This window comes from Microtus ochrogaster, linkage group LG3, assembly GCF_000317375.1.
Source record: "Microtus ochrogaster isolate Prairie Vole_2 linkage group LG3, MicOch1.0, whole genome shotgun sequence".
In the NCBI taxonomy this organism is placed as follows: Eukaryota; Metazoa; Chordata; class Mammalia; order Rodentia; family Cricetidae; genus Microtus; species Microtus ochrogaster.
The window spans coordinates 33,330,132-33,346,405 of record NC_022029.1 but is presented as its reverse complement, the minus strand read 5'-3'; the positions used below and the strand labels follow the sequence as shown (position 1 = coordinate 33,346,405).

At 42.7% G+C, this 16,274-nt stretch overlaps 1 pseudogene; it reads left to right on the top strand.

Moving 5' to 3' along the window:
• The window catches only part of LOC101992431, a 14,736-nt pseudogene extending 13,446 nt beyond the window's left edge, over positions 1–1,290 (top strand).
• The last annotated feature ends 14,984 nt before the right edge of the window (positions 1,291–16,274 follow it).

Genomic DNA, 16,274 nt, shown 5'->3' with positions numbered 1-16,274 from the left:
GAGATAAGAAAGAAAACTAATGCTCTCGGCCAGGCTTCTAGCTAGGAGACATGCATGTCCTGACTTGATTTAGGAAGCCTGAATGGCTTAAAACGTGAGCAAATGGAGGCTTGATGAGGGCTAAATAGTTTCACCCAACTTCAGTAACCACTACTAAAGTCAACTTTTACATCTCGGGTCTGTGTGAGTGCACAGGACAGGATCTGCTCTACACTGACAACAGGACCCCAGCTCTGCACTATCTTCACTTACAAAATGGGGCAGTGGTGGAAATGTTTATTAATAAAAGACAGATGAATACATGTCCAAATACATGTGTGCATGTTGTGTAGAATGGGTTATACAGCAATACCCCAAAGTATTCAAACCTGGTTCTCTCTGGGGTGGGCAACAAGCACAAGAAAGGGGGTGTGGAGAGTGAATCCTTTACAGGTAGAATGTATTTATGTGTCACATGTGCAAGACAAATAAAATAACATGGATGATAACAGCACTTGGCACACCTAGCTGCTGCCATTGGTTATCGCCACTAAGGGCACCCGCAGGAAAATGCGCATCCTCTGCCTGCTTGGCATGAATGGGACCCTCCCTCACACAAGCTTGCCAGAAGTAGGGAGCAGATCGGCGTGGTGGGTGGCTCTGGCTACTCGAAGATTGCTGAGCAAGTAGGTGGCAGGGATGAAGTCTGATGAAGTTTGATTGTGTGTTTGCTGAAAATGGGCAGTTCAGAATAAGTATGGACAGTTACCCTCCAAGCAGACATCCCAGAACCACCCTTGAGGAGGAAGAGCCTTTCAGAATTTGATCATCTTCAATCTCATACACAGCCCTGCTCAGACTGCCCAAAAAGCATGGAACCTTACTGGATTCAAGAATGGCATGCTGAACATTTTGCCCATCAGTCACAGTGGCACCCTAAAGGAAAAGGATCAAGTTCTCTGAACTGGACAAGTTCTCTGAACTCTTGAACTGGACAAGAAGGAGAAGATCCAGGAGAAGTTTGTGGAAGCCCTGAAGACAGAATGTGCTGCCAAGGGGCTGAGGTTCTCCCAAGGAGGCATAATAGACTTCCATGTCTTATCCTCTAGAACTGGAATTAGTGCCTCAGCAGCCTGGACAAGGACAGCTTCGATATCACCCACTTCTTTGGGAATGAGACCAGTCTTTGTAGGAATGACTTTGAGATCTACGGCAACACCCAGACTGTCAGGCATAGCTGTTGTCTCCCATCAGGACACTGCACAACAATACAAAGGGCTTTTCTTCCCAGAGACAACCCACAAGGCATGACGGTGCCCACAGCTGAACACTGAGACTTTAAAGAGTTCTGACAGGGCCTGAAAAGAGAACCATGTGGTCCCAGGGCTCCCCTCCCTCTGACCCAACATGTAGTGTCTTGTGGGGCACCACAAGACCCACGCACACAGGACCAAGGTCTTTGGGACAGAACAGGCTCCACTCAGAGGGAGCCATCTGAGTTAGGCTATGGAGCCTGCTAGTCACAGAGCAACAGAATGGCAGGGAGGGGGCATTGCTCAGAGAACTTTTCACAGATATTTAAGTTCCCAAGACAAACAATAATAGTAATAGCAGTAGTAAATAATATGACACGAACCAGGCAATGCCGTTAGTCCCTTCCACCTGTGCCATCTACTCAGGGCTCCTTACCCAGCAGCCAGCTCCACTGCCTCCTGCAGACGCACTGAAGGCTGGCTTTACTAACACTTTGGGACAATTTTGCCATCTAGTAACCACTTTAGAAATTACATCCCGTCCATCTACCCCTCAGGAGAATCACCACCCTAAATTTCTAAACACTGGTGGTATTGTTCCTCAAGACCACACACACAAATAAAAATCTAGAAGCAAAGAACATACCCAAAGATCTGGAAAAGTAGGTGCAATAGTGGGCTTCAGGGAGCCAGTATTTTATGAACTACTAAAGGTAAATTTGGATTAAAGAAATTGACTTGCGGAGGTTTCTGGAGTGTGCTATTGAGTGGGAAAAAGAGCCAGATTGCAGAGAAAAACATCTTAATACACATACATACATATACACACACACACATATACACAGATATACATACATGTACATATATACAAACAAACAACAATGGGAAGAATATGTCTAGATGAACATCAATTAAAGAAAGAAAATCACAAGGTTAAATAATATACTAACTTCCCAAAAGATTATCTGACCAAATAACTTTAAGATAATGCCAAACAAATTACCAAAGATACTAAAGATGGTCCTGATTAAAATAACCATACTGTGCTCTCTGGATCCTCCGCAATGTGTGTTGATCCTCCCCTGTGAATGGGGGAGTGGAGGGATATTGAACACCTTACATGAATTTATATTCACACAAACATGTGCACATGGGCACACGGACACATACACATGGTGGGGGTGGGGTCCACCCATCTATTCCAAGTCATTCTGAGATCAAAGAAGATTGTATGTTTCAACACTGCACTGCAGGGATGGTGGGAACGGTATATTACGTGCACCACAGTGACTGGCAGACATTAAGTACTCAGTAAAGGGTACTTCTGCTACTGCTACTCCCTCCATTGCTGCTAAAAGGAGAACATATTTAGGCTCCACAGAATCTTGAGATGGGCTGGGCGGTGGTGGCACACAACTTTAATCCCAGGACTCTGGAGGCAGAGGCAGGTGAATCTCTGAGTCTGGTCTACAAGAGCTAGTTCCAGGACAGGCTCCAAAACTACAGAGGAAACCCTGTCTCGAAAAAAAAAAAAAAATCTTGAGATGGAGTCATCTCTGGAATATCAGACAGGATCACATGACCAACTACCACTCAAGTTAGATAAGAGACTGAGCAACTGAGCCAAATATATTCTGCTCTGTCCTAACTCCACGGCCCTGGGAGTTTGCCTTTCTGATTAATACATCACAAGTTCAGGAATGCCTTGAGTTCCTCCAGTCCCGCCTGATAGAAACAATCACACACCTATCGGAAGACCTAAGGCCAGGGTGGAGGGAAGGAGGGGGCACTAGAGCTACAGCTCCCGCCTCCCTCTCACTGTGCAGTCTAGCATTGACTTAAATGTCTACTGGTGACCTTGCCTTCTTCATTTTGTTCTCTGTTTAATGATGACATGCTGTATTCCTTGACCACTGAGAAGAGTGAGCTTGGATATCACATTGGGGTACTCCTCTTGATCCGTCCAAGGGACAAGGGATGCCTACTCAGACTTCCTTAAAATCTAAATCCTACACCAATAACTAACATTGACTTCATTGACACAGAAGGATTCATCCCTGCTCCCAAACGCATGCTCACACCAGTCCAGTGAAACCCTTAAACCCATAATTAAAATGTAGTTTGTTACAAGTAGGATAATGATGTTAGCAAGCAACTCTGCCTAAGGACCCCTAAGAGTCACCAGACCTCTAGTAAGAATCTTGAAAAAGATTTGGCTAAGCAGCAGAGAAATTTAAATCAAAATCTCAGGGAAGTATCTTGCCCCACTTAGGACAGCTAGTGGCAAAAAGACAAGAGACTGCTTGCTGGTGAGGGTGTGGAAATAAGGAAACACTAATACACTGTTGATGGAAGAGTGAATTCATGCAGGACATGTTGTTATAAAATACAAACTTTAAAAATGCATTATTTGTCAATGTAAAGAACCTTGAGAAGGGTTTTGATGGAAGTCTTCCTGATTCCCGGCACCTTTGTAAGCATGTCACCATTAGCTCCACACTTTTCTCTGCCCCAAAAATTAAGTCTTTGAGCTCCCACACCCACACCACCTTCCTATCCTGTTTCAGGAAAATACTACTCATACATAGAAACCTTCTATTTCTCTGTTAGCCCCAGAGCCTCTCTGGGCAGCAGACAGAGCACAAATATCTACAGTCACTATGGCTTCATACTCAAAGCAGTAACTTTGGAATGAACTGGGACAGGCTTTCAAATCTTACTTCTGGTCTGGGCTAAGTCAATGTGTCTCTTCCTCCGAGGCACAGGACAAGGATGGGTATGTCACAGCAACAGTGCAAGAAAAAAGGTCTAGTACAGAGCCTAGTGGATGGTGAGTGTCCTGGGTGTGATTTCCACTCCTTCAGGGAAGAGTTTGAGAGAAGCCATGTGCCGGTGACCTTCCCTTTGCCCTTTCAACTCCAGTCCTCACCCATCTTCGTAAGGCTTGTCTATGTGCACAGCACTGATAAATCTCCATAAGCGGCTAAATCTTAAGGTTGAGAAGTTCCAATTGGATATCAAAAAAGAAAAGGAAGAGTAAACCAAGTTCTGGCTTCAAATATTTCCCCGCTATTGGGTCAGCAAGATGGATGCATGATTCTAGCAAATGTCACAGCTGTGGTCAGTCACAAATCACTTTCTGCATAAATCTGCTCTCTCTGGACATCTGTAACCACCTTCTCCCCTTGAAGTAATAATGGTCCCAAGGCTCTTGAGCCTGGAGCCATGAACCCCCTTAGTTCCCCCTTAGTCTACACCACTATAAGCAGTCCTTTTTTTTTTTTTTTGAAAAGCGCTTTGGGGTGGCATCTGTTTCCCACTAGAATTTAACTGACTTAACAATAGTTGACAAGATAAAGATTGACAAGATAAAGAAAGCACCCACACAAGTCCATGGTGTCTGTGCCAAATAAGCCAGATACAGACACACATGTGCACATAGACACCAGCATTTGCTCAACACAAAATCGTCCTTACATAAGCATATACTTACATACATGTCTCTACACAGCCACACACGCACACACACATACATACATATGCATGCACACTTATCAATGTGTGTGTGTGTGTGTGTGTGTGTGTGTGTGTGTGTGTGTGTGTATAGGTGTATGACCCCTGGTCTATGCATGCAGTTGATAAAGCTGAATTGATGGAGCTTCAGATTCAGGGAGAGAACTTGTCTCAAAAATAAGGTGGAAATGACTAAGGATAATGCATCAACCTCTGGTACTGACATGCATGCACACATATGTGCACACACACACATAATAAGAATATCAGGAAAGCTTCATGATATCTGGAAATGATTCGACCCAAATTCATAGGCAACAAAAGCAAAAGTAGAGAAGTTTAACTGCGTAAAACTAAAAGGATTCTAAACAGCAAAGGAAATAAACAACAGGGTGAAAAACCAACCTCCGGAATAGAAGAAATAGCCATAAACCATCCAGGAAGAGGCTAGAGTCCAAAATACATAAGAAACCCCTACAACTCAGTAGAGAATGAAATGGAATGAAGAAATGAGCCATTTAAAATTGGGCAAAGGTGTTGAACAGACATTTCTCCAAAGAAGGCAATCCAAAGGAAGCAGATGTATACATGTACTTCATGAGAAATGCAAACCAAAGCTACTGTGAGAGACCACTTCGCACCTATTAGGAAGGCTTTTATTTTTTGTAAGGATAACAAATGTTGGCAAGAATGGGATGCTGGACTCTTTGTGCACTGTTGGCGGGATTATACAATGGGATAGCCACTGTGGAAACAGGAATACAGTGTGGATGTACTTTCAAACACACACACACACACACACACACACACATTTGCCTTGAGGCAACATGGCAAGAATTGGTATGGGAAGAAGGAAGAGTGGAAATGATGTGAACACGGTACTCATGTGTAAGATGTGTGTGTGCGCACGCACGTGTGTGTATGTCTGTGTTGTGTGTGTGTGTGAGTGTGTGTGTGCGTGCGCACGTGTGTGTATGTCTGTGTTGTGTATGTGTGTGTGTGTGCGTGGGTGTGTGTGTGTGACATATAATCCAAATCCCACTTTCAAATTTATTTAGCCTAAATTTTAAGTCAAGCTCTCAAGAAGATATCTGCACTCCCATATGTATTGTACCATCACTCACAATTTTAAGCAAATTTTACAGGTTTTCCCAATGCTTACACCTCACAAAAGCAGTCTCTATTAGTGTGAATTCTGAAGCCAGGACGTATTTGAAAGCATGCAGAAGCATTTTTTGTTCATGTAAGCCATACACAAACTTACTTATGCAAACTGTTTTTATTAAGCCAGTTGCTGTTTGGCAAATGTTGCTGGAACAAACAGAGACATACAATAGAATACGTGAAGCTGAATCCAAACATACCTTAAAGACCTGAAAGCAATCACAAAACCAAACACTTGCAGAAGAAAGCTTAGGGAAATGCCAAGTTAATGATGTCTTCTTGAGAAAGACTCAAGACTCCTGCTTCTTGGGGATAAAGAGGTGGCTCAGTGGTTAGGAACACTTGCTGCTCATGGAGAGAATCTGGGTTCAGTTCCCAGCACCCATGTGGAGGCTAACAACTGTCATTAACTCCAATTCCATGGCTCTTCTGATGTCTGTGAGCACCAGGATGCACACAGTACACATACATACATTCATACAGGCAAGATACTCATGCACATAAAAATAATTTAAAATATACGTTTTTGCTTTAAAAAGACTCATGTACCATAAAGAAAGGAAACAGATTATATTTAAAATTTTTAATTCTCTGTTCACCAAATAACACCACTAAGAAAGAAAAGCTAATTTATTGCCTGTATATAGCTACTTATAGCATATATATGTAATAAAAAAACAAAGGTCTATGTTCAGCATATGGAAATAACTTAAACAAATCATCAATAAAAAGACTTTTAAATACACAAAAAGCATGTAGACACTTCTAAGTAGATACACCACAATGCCCAATGGGACCAGTCAGCATCATTAAACATAAAGGAAATAAAAACTAAAACCACAACTAAATATTACTTTATTCCCCTTGGATAGTAAAAATTAAAATGACTGATACCATCAATGTTGGTGAAAATGTGCTTCACCACAGCTCAAACACTGCTGGTCAGTGTGTAAGTAGCACAGCTGTACTGGGTGATTGTGAGTTGACAGCTGTGCAGGTCAACAGAAACTATACTCCAGCCACAAAGAATATTTTTTTTTTTTTGCCAGCAGTCTGTAAAGAAAGTATGCAGTCCCGTGTCATCTCACCAACAAACACCTTACCTCGATTTTCCTTTGCCAGCCACTCCATAGCAGAATAGCAGCTATGCTGTATTACAGCTTTGTTTCCAGTGACTACAGCTTATGGGGCTGTGTAAAAGCTCATTATTAGATGTGGAATAACCTAGGGCACCATCCCCACTACCCATCCCCAATATTTTGCAAATGAACGAAGACCAAAGAGAATGAGTGGTTCACCCAGAGTTTCTTATCTGGTTAAGACCAGAGTCCAGATCCTCCAACTCTCAACCCAGGGTTTCTCCCTACCCTTCACCTCACAGCCTCTCCAGTCAGAATTGGAAGGAGGGACCCCCAGAGGAGCAAGAGAATGTGAACCCCCCTGACATTTGCATCTTACCCTTCATCTCTAAATGTGAATTTTTTTTTAGATCGCTATCATGGCAATTGCTTGATGTGTTTCAGAGGAGAGAAATTTTAAAGCCGAAAAAGGAAATAAATGCCAGCAAGCTTCCTGCTGGCTCCCCTGAGAGATGCCTGATCCAGGAGGCAGGTGCTGAGGGGGCTCTCTGAGACAGTGCCAGGTTGTCCCAGGCAGACATGCGTGAGAAGGAAGCAGGCTTCCTTAGCTTGCTAATTAAGTCTAGCCAACCCCTAGCCATTGCTCCTGGTGTTACTCAGCCTTGGCCTGAAAGCTGGCATCTCAGAAGCTGATCTAGTTGTTGTGAAGTCCTGTGTTGTCCCCTGTTCTGTCTCTACCTTCTTTCTAGTTTCTTACCACTATGCAGCTGCTGCTGAGGCTGGTGGTAGGGAGAAGTTTAGATAAGAGTCCTCTTCCTCTTGAATTAGACATCAGTGCTGTTGGATAACACATGAAAAGGGAGACATGAAGATCCTAGGACTCAGAAATGTGCCCCTCAACTCAAGACAGAAGGCCAGAAGTAATAGAAAAGTGCTCGAGGGTTGCTCATCTGCAGTAAGATGAATGGGGAAACCTGAGCAAGCACAGGTCCAGCCATGGATGAGGGAAATAGCAGGGACGTAACTAAGACCATCCAGCAGAAAGATGCCCTGGATAGAACAGCTCAGACCACAGAATCTCTACCACAGCTCTGCTGGTCTTTTCAGAGCACGTGGCAGTTTAGGATTTCAAATCCAATTCTTTGTTTGCTTATTTGTTATCCACGCCCAGCCTGAGCAAGTTTCCCAGGGCAGCACCTGAGACTCAGCAGACACCCAAGGAAAGCTACTAGAGGAGATGGGTGAAGGAACGGAGATTCCTATGAATCACCCCCATTCCCAGAGAGAGAGAAAAAACTTGTACTGTCCAAAGGACAGAGAACTGGAGATTCCTGAATTTCAGCCAGAGGTTTTCAGGCACAGGCTACACTCCAGAATACTCATCCTGTTAGACTCAACCACCTGTGCCAGTGCACTAATTAAAGACATTGGTAATGATTAAAGGTAGAAGAGAAAGATTTATTCAATGTGGCCATACTGGGGAGAGGGACAGATAAAGGAGTCAAGTGAACCCAAATCCACCTTTAGTCCAGGTACTGAAGCAAGCTTTAGGTTTATATGCAGACTTGAGGGTGTGCCCAAGGGGTACATGTAATTAAGCAATCCTGCTCAAAAGAGTTTGCTGGTCACTGTCCAATACTATAAGGTTGTCTGGGGAAATGCATGTTGCTTAAAGGGACAAGCTGGTTCCAGGGGACGATTACTTCTGTCCCAGAGTGTAGACCTCCCTTCTGGATCATTGTCCTCATCCAGAGTTGGTCTAACTGCAAGGTTTTGCTCTTCCTAGAATCCAAGGTGGCGATGGGTTTACAACAATGATTTATTTCTGTACCTGCAGTGTTAAGGGAGATGATCTAGGTCAGATGGGCAGTCCTTGAGCCATTAACATGGCTACCAAAATAAAGAAGATGGTGCAGGTGGAAGACAGAGATGCTGGGCTTTCATCCTTCACTTAGGCACCCTGTGGGTTCATGTAGGAAGTCAACACCTCTTAGAAAAAACTAAGTGTCTGTCTAAGAGTCCCAGCTGGCTGACAAGAACCCTACTATGCCATTAGATGGTGACAAGAGCCAACATTCATCAAAAGCTCTACTCATGCTCAAGCTTTTTCACACCCATTAGTTGAACCTCACAAATGCCATCTTCACCTTTTATTACCATTTACTTTTAAGCATATTCACCATAGCTTCAAAAAAAAAGAGCAGAAAACTGTAGGAAGAAGCTGCTTATTCTTCCTGGCTGCCCTGCTAGTTTAGACCCGAAATAATCACACAGAAACTGTATTAATTAAATCACTGCTTGGACCATTAGCTATAACTTCTTATTGGCTAACTCTTACATTTTAATTTAACCCATCTCCATTAATCTGTGCATCACCACGAGGTCATGGCCTACCAGCAAATTTTCAGCATGTCTATCTTTGGCAGCAGATCCATGGCATCTCTCCAACTCTGCCATTTTTCTTCCTCCCAGCATTCAGCCCAGCCTTCCCTGCCTACCTAAGTTCTGCCCTATCAAAGCAGTTTCTTTATTCATTAACCAATAAAAGCAGCACATAGACAGAAGGACCTCCCACACCAGGAAACAAACTACCTCCAAATCCACTGTTATCCCTCTGCTCACACCATCATCCTGGCTGCAAATATACAACACAGATTAGCACTACTGCCCCATTTCTGCCAAAGCTAAATTGAGACTTCTGGAACTCTTCCTTTGTTAATGGCAGCAAGGCCTGTTATAGTAAGGGGCCAAACTCCACATGGCTACCACCCCTTGGATGAGAGGGTTTGAAATAAGAATAAAGAGGGTTGAAGGTAATCTCTCCCCTAGCAGACAAGGAAGAGACAAGCTGATAAAGAAAGATGTAAATGAGAAAGAGAGTGTCCCTAACACATAACCAAACAATGACATCAGACACAAGTCACAGCTTCTCCCACACAGGTAAGGAAGGCACACCCTGCTTTTTGAGAAAGGGCAGCCAGCCACTGACCTTTGTCTGCTCCCACCACACCACCTGCATCCACAGACCCCTTTGTCTGGGAAAGCAAAGCACCAGGCACCTGTTGAAAATCTCCTTGTTGGTGATAAAGCCAACCTTGTGGATTCACATAGATGCATCTCCTCCCAAGACTCTAAAGCCTACCATGCATTATATCTACTGCTCTCTAGTACTGTGTAACAAAGCACTCCCAGGGGGCCGTGCAGTGATAGGAAATGGCTTTAAGCTGTTTTAATGCATTTCAGCCTAATCTACATCATCCTCCCTCCATCCCAGCTTAACAAATTTCCATTTTGATTATGTTTTGGAAACACTGACTTTTTAAAATCAGAGCCTGAAAGGGCAACTATATCCCTCTCCTCTAGTCAAACCCTTGTGTCCTTTCTGAGGCCCTATTACAAAGTGTCAGCTTTTGTCCCCAGCTTTCAAAGATAGCACTGAATTCACTTCTCCTTCCCACGCTCTCGTGGATGTTCTTTCTGATTTCCTTTGTTTGACTCTTTTGTTTTCATTTGTAGACACATACACTGACTTGCCCTGGACCCTACATCAAGTCTGCATTGGAACAGAAATGGGACATATTCAGTCTACCAGTTCCTAGCTGCAACACATTAGTGCTAGGGAGCCAAGGGAGATGATCTTTTCAATTTACAGAGACTCAGGCTATAAGATTCCATGTATGAAAAGGTTTTATCCCTATGCCCAATATAACCAACAGAGATCCCAAAGATCCTAATCGAACTCAAAGGATTCAATTCTCAGGGACCTTTAAATAATAGGTCCCACATATTCTGGCCCCAAAGGTGTGCTTATTCCAAAACTACACTCAAAATTGCATACAAAACTCTGAACACTAACCACCCACAAAGAAAGAGGCTCAAAAACACAGCGTTAAAGGGTTCACAGCACGCCATCAATTCCTATTTGCAAGTCAGGGGCTACGAGGCATGTAAACCTCATTCTTGGCTCCAACATGTCCCAACAGTGCAGCTGAAAAAAATAATAAGATGGGTAAATGTCCCTAAGAGCTATCCTAGAACCTGAAGTCAGTCGCTCATGATAGTCCAAACTTGACAAAGGAGAGGGTGAAAACTGACATTCTTAAGGGCTGAGCATGTACCCACCTCTCAACAGACACTGTACACACATCATGTCTCTGGAACCTATAACAATGGTCCTCCATCAGTAGAACTATGCTAACAAAAAAGAAACCAGAGAAGAGACAGTCAAAAGGCATCAATGCTACAGCTCAAACTCCAAACCACAAGACCCTCTGTCCCCTTTTTACAGAATTCTAGAGATGCTAACAAAACTGTAGAAATATTACCAAGGTACCAGATGGCCCTGATGTTGCCATCTGTTCCCAGTATAGAGAGAGACCAAGAAATTGGCAGAACTGTTTGAATAAAAGACTCCAGAAACTGGCTACCCAGTATCCACTCCTTCCCTCCTGTTTACTTAAGAAATCCATTGCTGTTCGATGCTATTCTTTCCCCATGTTTTCCTCCTTGATACAGAGAAGATTAGCACATGACTTACTCTGGGTGTAGATCCTGGTGAGTCAGAGAAGATTGATGGATAGCATTTTCCTGATGACACTTACTAATCTACCAGTGCATGTAGGGACCTAAAACAATCCAAACAACTTAAATGGAATCGTTTCACAAGTATTACAAGCTTGAGAAAGCCATGTCCCCCTCATTCTCTCCTTTTCTTCTCCATCTCACTTTCTTTTTTTTTACCCCCCTTCCGCTAAATTTCTTGCATGAAATTGAGAGCCCATGTCTTCCCGATTCCTACTGGTGCCTATCTTGAAGCTTGGTTCTCAACACCGTAAAATGAAATGAAATTAGGAGGGAAAGACAGAAGGGAGAGAGGGAGAATAGGGGTGGTTAAGAAACATAAAACCATGGAGGCTAGGGAATTTTAACTTGGTTTTCAATTAAGGAGCTGAAAGCTGAGAGAAAACCTTTGGCAGGCTCATGGGCATAAGACAGTAATTTGGCTGAGCAGCAAACATGCTTCTAAGTAAATGGATGAAAAAAGTAGCTCTGTTTCCCCATGGCTGTGTTAATGTGTATGATATTCTTCATTCCCTGTTAATAGATGCAGAGTGCCCCAAAACAAGGTCAGGTGGAAGCCAAGGATGGTAGGTGAAGGGAGTCTTGCAGAGAGAAGAGGGAATTGAAGAGCTAAGGGTCCATGTGACTCTCCGGGAATTCTGATAGACTGAAGGCTTTAGGATCTCCCAGAGAACAAAAGACTATTACCAGCCAATCAGACGGAGTGTGGGATGGCAAGTGGACCAGCGTCTAACAGACACGGTTCATAGCAGTGGCACCGTGGAGAAATTCCCTGACACAATTAGTGGACTTTGAGCCACTGCCAGGACATTAAAGAGCAAGGAAAGGAAATGAGGGAATAGAAAGTGAGAGAAGCACGCTCATTTGTGAACCCAAATGAGGCATTCTGAAGGGGGAAAAACATGTAAAAACCTCATTTTCAAGGCTGGAGAGATGGCTCAAGTGGCTGAGTGAGCTCCCGACTCTTCCAGAAGACTCAGGTTCATTTACCAGATGTGAATCAGATGACTCACAAGTCCAAGGACTTCAGTGCCCTTGTCTGCATCTGAATGCACCTGTACACATGTGGCATCCGTTCACACACACACACACACACACACACACACACACACAGACAGACAGTCTAAAAATTAAAAATAAAACCCTGAATTTTCTACTGTCAATTTTATGACTATGTGGCTATATATAAATTCATGTTTAATTTCATATTAGTTGCTTTACTTTTGCAATCTAAGTCTCATACAGATGGAAGTTTCAAAGTCCTAGGCGGGCTAACACAGCTGGCTACTCTCAAAGCACCTGCTAGGGATGATTTTAATATCCCTTCCAAAACTCACATTGAAACTTAATCCTCAGTTCAACAATGTAGAATTGTGAACACTAGGAGGTGATTAGGTCATGAGAGCAGAGCCTTGGTGAAGAGTATTAGGAGTGGATTAGCTATCACAAGTTTGGACTCTTCTCTTTCTCTTGTGACCATGTGTCCTGCTGCCATCTGCCAAGAAATGATGCAAAAACTAGGTTGCTTCCAGATTCTAAGCAGATGCTAGCACCCAAGCTCTTGAACTTTCCAGCCTCCAGAACTGTGAATGAGACAAATGTGTCTTTATAAATTTTCCATTGTGTGAATATAAAATAGACTAGGAGACATCACCCAGTTCTCAGACTGGACGTGTCGATAGCAAAATAGTTCAACAAGAACTAAGAACATCAAAGATGAGAAATTCACTAGGCCGAATGGGAGCCACTAAAGTCATGTGATTATCCCATTTGGAAAGGAAGATGCCTCCAGAAAAGAAGAAACCCAGGCCTAGAGAACCAAAGAGGGCAGTGGATGCTATCAAGACGTAGGCAAGAGTAGGCAGTTTACCAAGTACTATACAGCAGATGTCAACCCTTGCTTACTTTGGGAAACTGCCAAGCACCTAATGAGCAAAAGAAAGGCTAGTTCAGAGGCCTCTTAAAAATAAATTAGTCGGGGAATAATTAAAGACCTTAAATGAACAATTAGCCCAACTGGCAAAGACTTATAAATCTTCCCTTGATCAAAACAGTTAGCTGAAATTATCTGCCTTCAGAGGCAAATTACTCTTTGTGAAATTAGTAGATGTGGGCATTAGGGTGATGAAGGGCTATAAGGAAAAAGGTCAATCCAGCACTTACTCAGAAAGAAGAGCTCTAAAATCTGTACTCAGAGCCCCAGTACTTAAATCAATAATGTAACAATGTAACTAACCAATACAGGTGTCCTTGGTCCTCATTTGGATAAAGCAGGGTACTCTTGTTCTATTATCTTGGAGCAGACAGGTTGTATATCAAGTCTAGCCAAGAAAAATAAAAACTAAGTCATCTGCTGTGGTCACCACAATCAGTCCTTGGATGGAGCATTAGGATAGAGGTGCCTGGTGTTTCAAAATCTGGTCTACTTACTTAATTCCTATTACTTTTCCCACATTGGTTTGTATTTCCTGTACAGGGAACTGCATTACATAAACACATTTTTATACAAGCATACAATGTACTTTGGGCATGTTTCACCCACCTCCCCTTTCTTGTCCATGGTTCCACCCTTGGTCCCTTTATTGCTATTATTTTAGGGTTTTTTGTTATGTGTACATGTATGTGTGCATGTGTGCGCATGCATGTGTGTATTCATTCATGCCTCTGTGTGTGAGTGTGTGTGTGTTAAAGATGTTACATTTGTTTATGCCATGGAATATTTGTTGAATGATGCAAAAATGTGTTGCATTCTTTTATGTTGCATTTATTTAATTCTCTAAAGCTGTGTTACTGTGCCTGCCTAAAACACCTGATTGGTCTAACAAAGAGCAGAACATCCAATAGCTAGGCAGGAGAGAAGGATAGTGGGGCTTTCAGGCAGAGAGAATAAATAGACATTCCTTCAATCCCAGCACTAGGGAGGCAGAGGCAGGCAAATCTCTGTGAGTTCTAGGCCAGCGTGATCTACAGAGCAAGTTCTAGGATAGGATTCAAAAGACATAGAATAGAGAAAGGTAAAAGTCCACAAGCAAAGATAGATGGTATAATTTAAATTAAGAAAAGCTTGCTAGAAATCCAAACAATTCTGAGATTCCATCTTATACCTGTAAGGATGGCCAAGATCAAAAACACTGATGACAGCTTATGCTGGAGAGGATGTGGGGTAAATGGAACACTTCTGCATTGCTGGTAAGAGTGCAAGCTGGTAGAGTCGCTTTGGATATCAGTATGGCTATTTCTCAGAAAATTAGGAAACAACCTTCCTCAAGACCCAGCAATACCACTTTTGGGTATATATCCAAAGGATGCTTTTATTGTTTCCACTGAGAAGTCAGGTGTAATTCTAATATGTCTGCCTTAAATGTTACTTGGCCTTTTTCCTTTGTAGCTCTTAATATTCTTCCTTTATTCTGTATGTTTAATGTTTTGATTATTATGTGGCGAGGGGACTCTTTTTAAGCCAGTCTGTTTGGTGCTCTGTAAGCTTCTTGTATATTCATAGGCATATCTTTCTTTAGGTTGAGAATGTTTTCTTCTATGATTTTGTTAAATATATTTTCTGTGCTTTTGAGTTGGACTTCTTTACCTATTATTTTTAGGTTTGGTCTTTTTATGGTGTCCCATATTTCCTGGATATTTTGTGTTAAGTTTTTGTTTGATTTAATGCTTTCTTTGACCCATAAGTCTATTTCTGCTATTGTATCTTCAGTCCATCTCTTGTATTCTGCTGTTTATGCTTGCATTTGTGGTTCCTGATTGTTTTCTCATAATTTCTGTTTCTATAATTCCCTCGGCTTGTGTTTTCTTTATTTTCTCTATTTTGGTTTTCAGGTTTTTAATCATTTCTTTCATTTGTTTGATTCTTTTTTCTTGGATTTTTTTTAAGGGATTTGTTGATTTCTTCCAATTTTTTGTTTGTCTTTTCCTCCATTTCTTTGAGGGAATTTTTTATTTCCTCTTTAAAGGCATCAAACATTTTCCTAAAGTCATTTTTAGGTCATTTTCTTTTGCTTCATCTATATTTGGGTGTTCAAGTCTTGCTGTTGTAGGGCCACTAGTTTTTGTTAGTGTCGTGTTGCTCTTTGTGATCTTGAGTGTGTTCTTACCTTGTTTGCCCATCTTTTCCTCTGATTGGTGTCGTTGGAGCTGGTGATCAATCTTCCAGGTGCCAGTAATTCCAAGGCTCAGATGGTTGCTCCTTACGGTGCAGTCAGGGCCATGGTTCCAGTTACCCCAGAGGTCATTTGGTGTTCCTGGAGGTCACTCAGCATTCTTCAATCCTGGGAGTTGTTTGGGTCTGCTCCCACTGAGGTCACTGACTTGGGCCTGCTCCAGCAGTGGTCACTGGCTCAGTCCTGCTCCAGTGGAGGTCACTGGCTTGGGCCTGCTCTCTTAAAGGTCGCTGATTCAAACTCAGTCCCACAGAGGTCTTTGGCTTGGGCCTGCTCCCTCTGTGGTGTCTCTCTTGTACCCTAAGTTGCATTTTCAACAACAGCCTCTCCTGACCTCTCTTTAGAGACTGCAATCCTGCCCCCAAAGTGCCAAGCCTCAGCTGCTCTCCGTGACCCCTTCATGCCTTCAAAATCAGTAGCATTTGGGTGACTACCAATTTTACACTACCAAATTTGGCTTTCAGTATGAGATACAAGCTTGTACACCTCTGGACTACAGCTTCAGTGTGCTGACCCAGAGAAAACACTTCCCA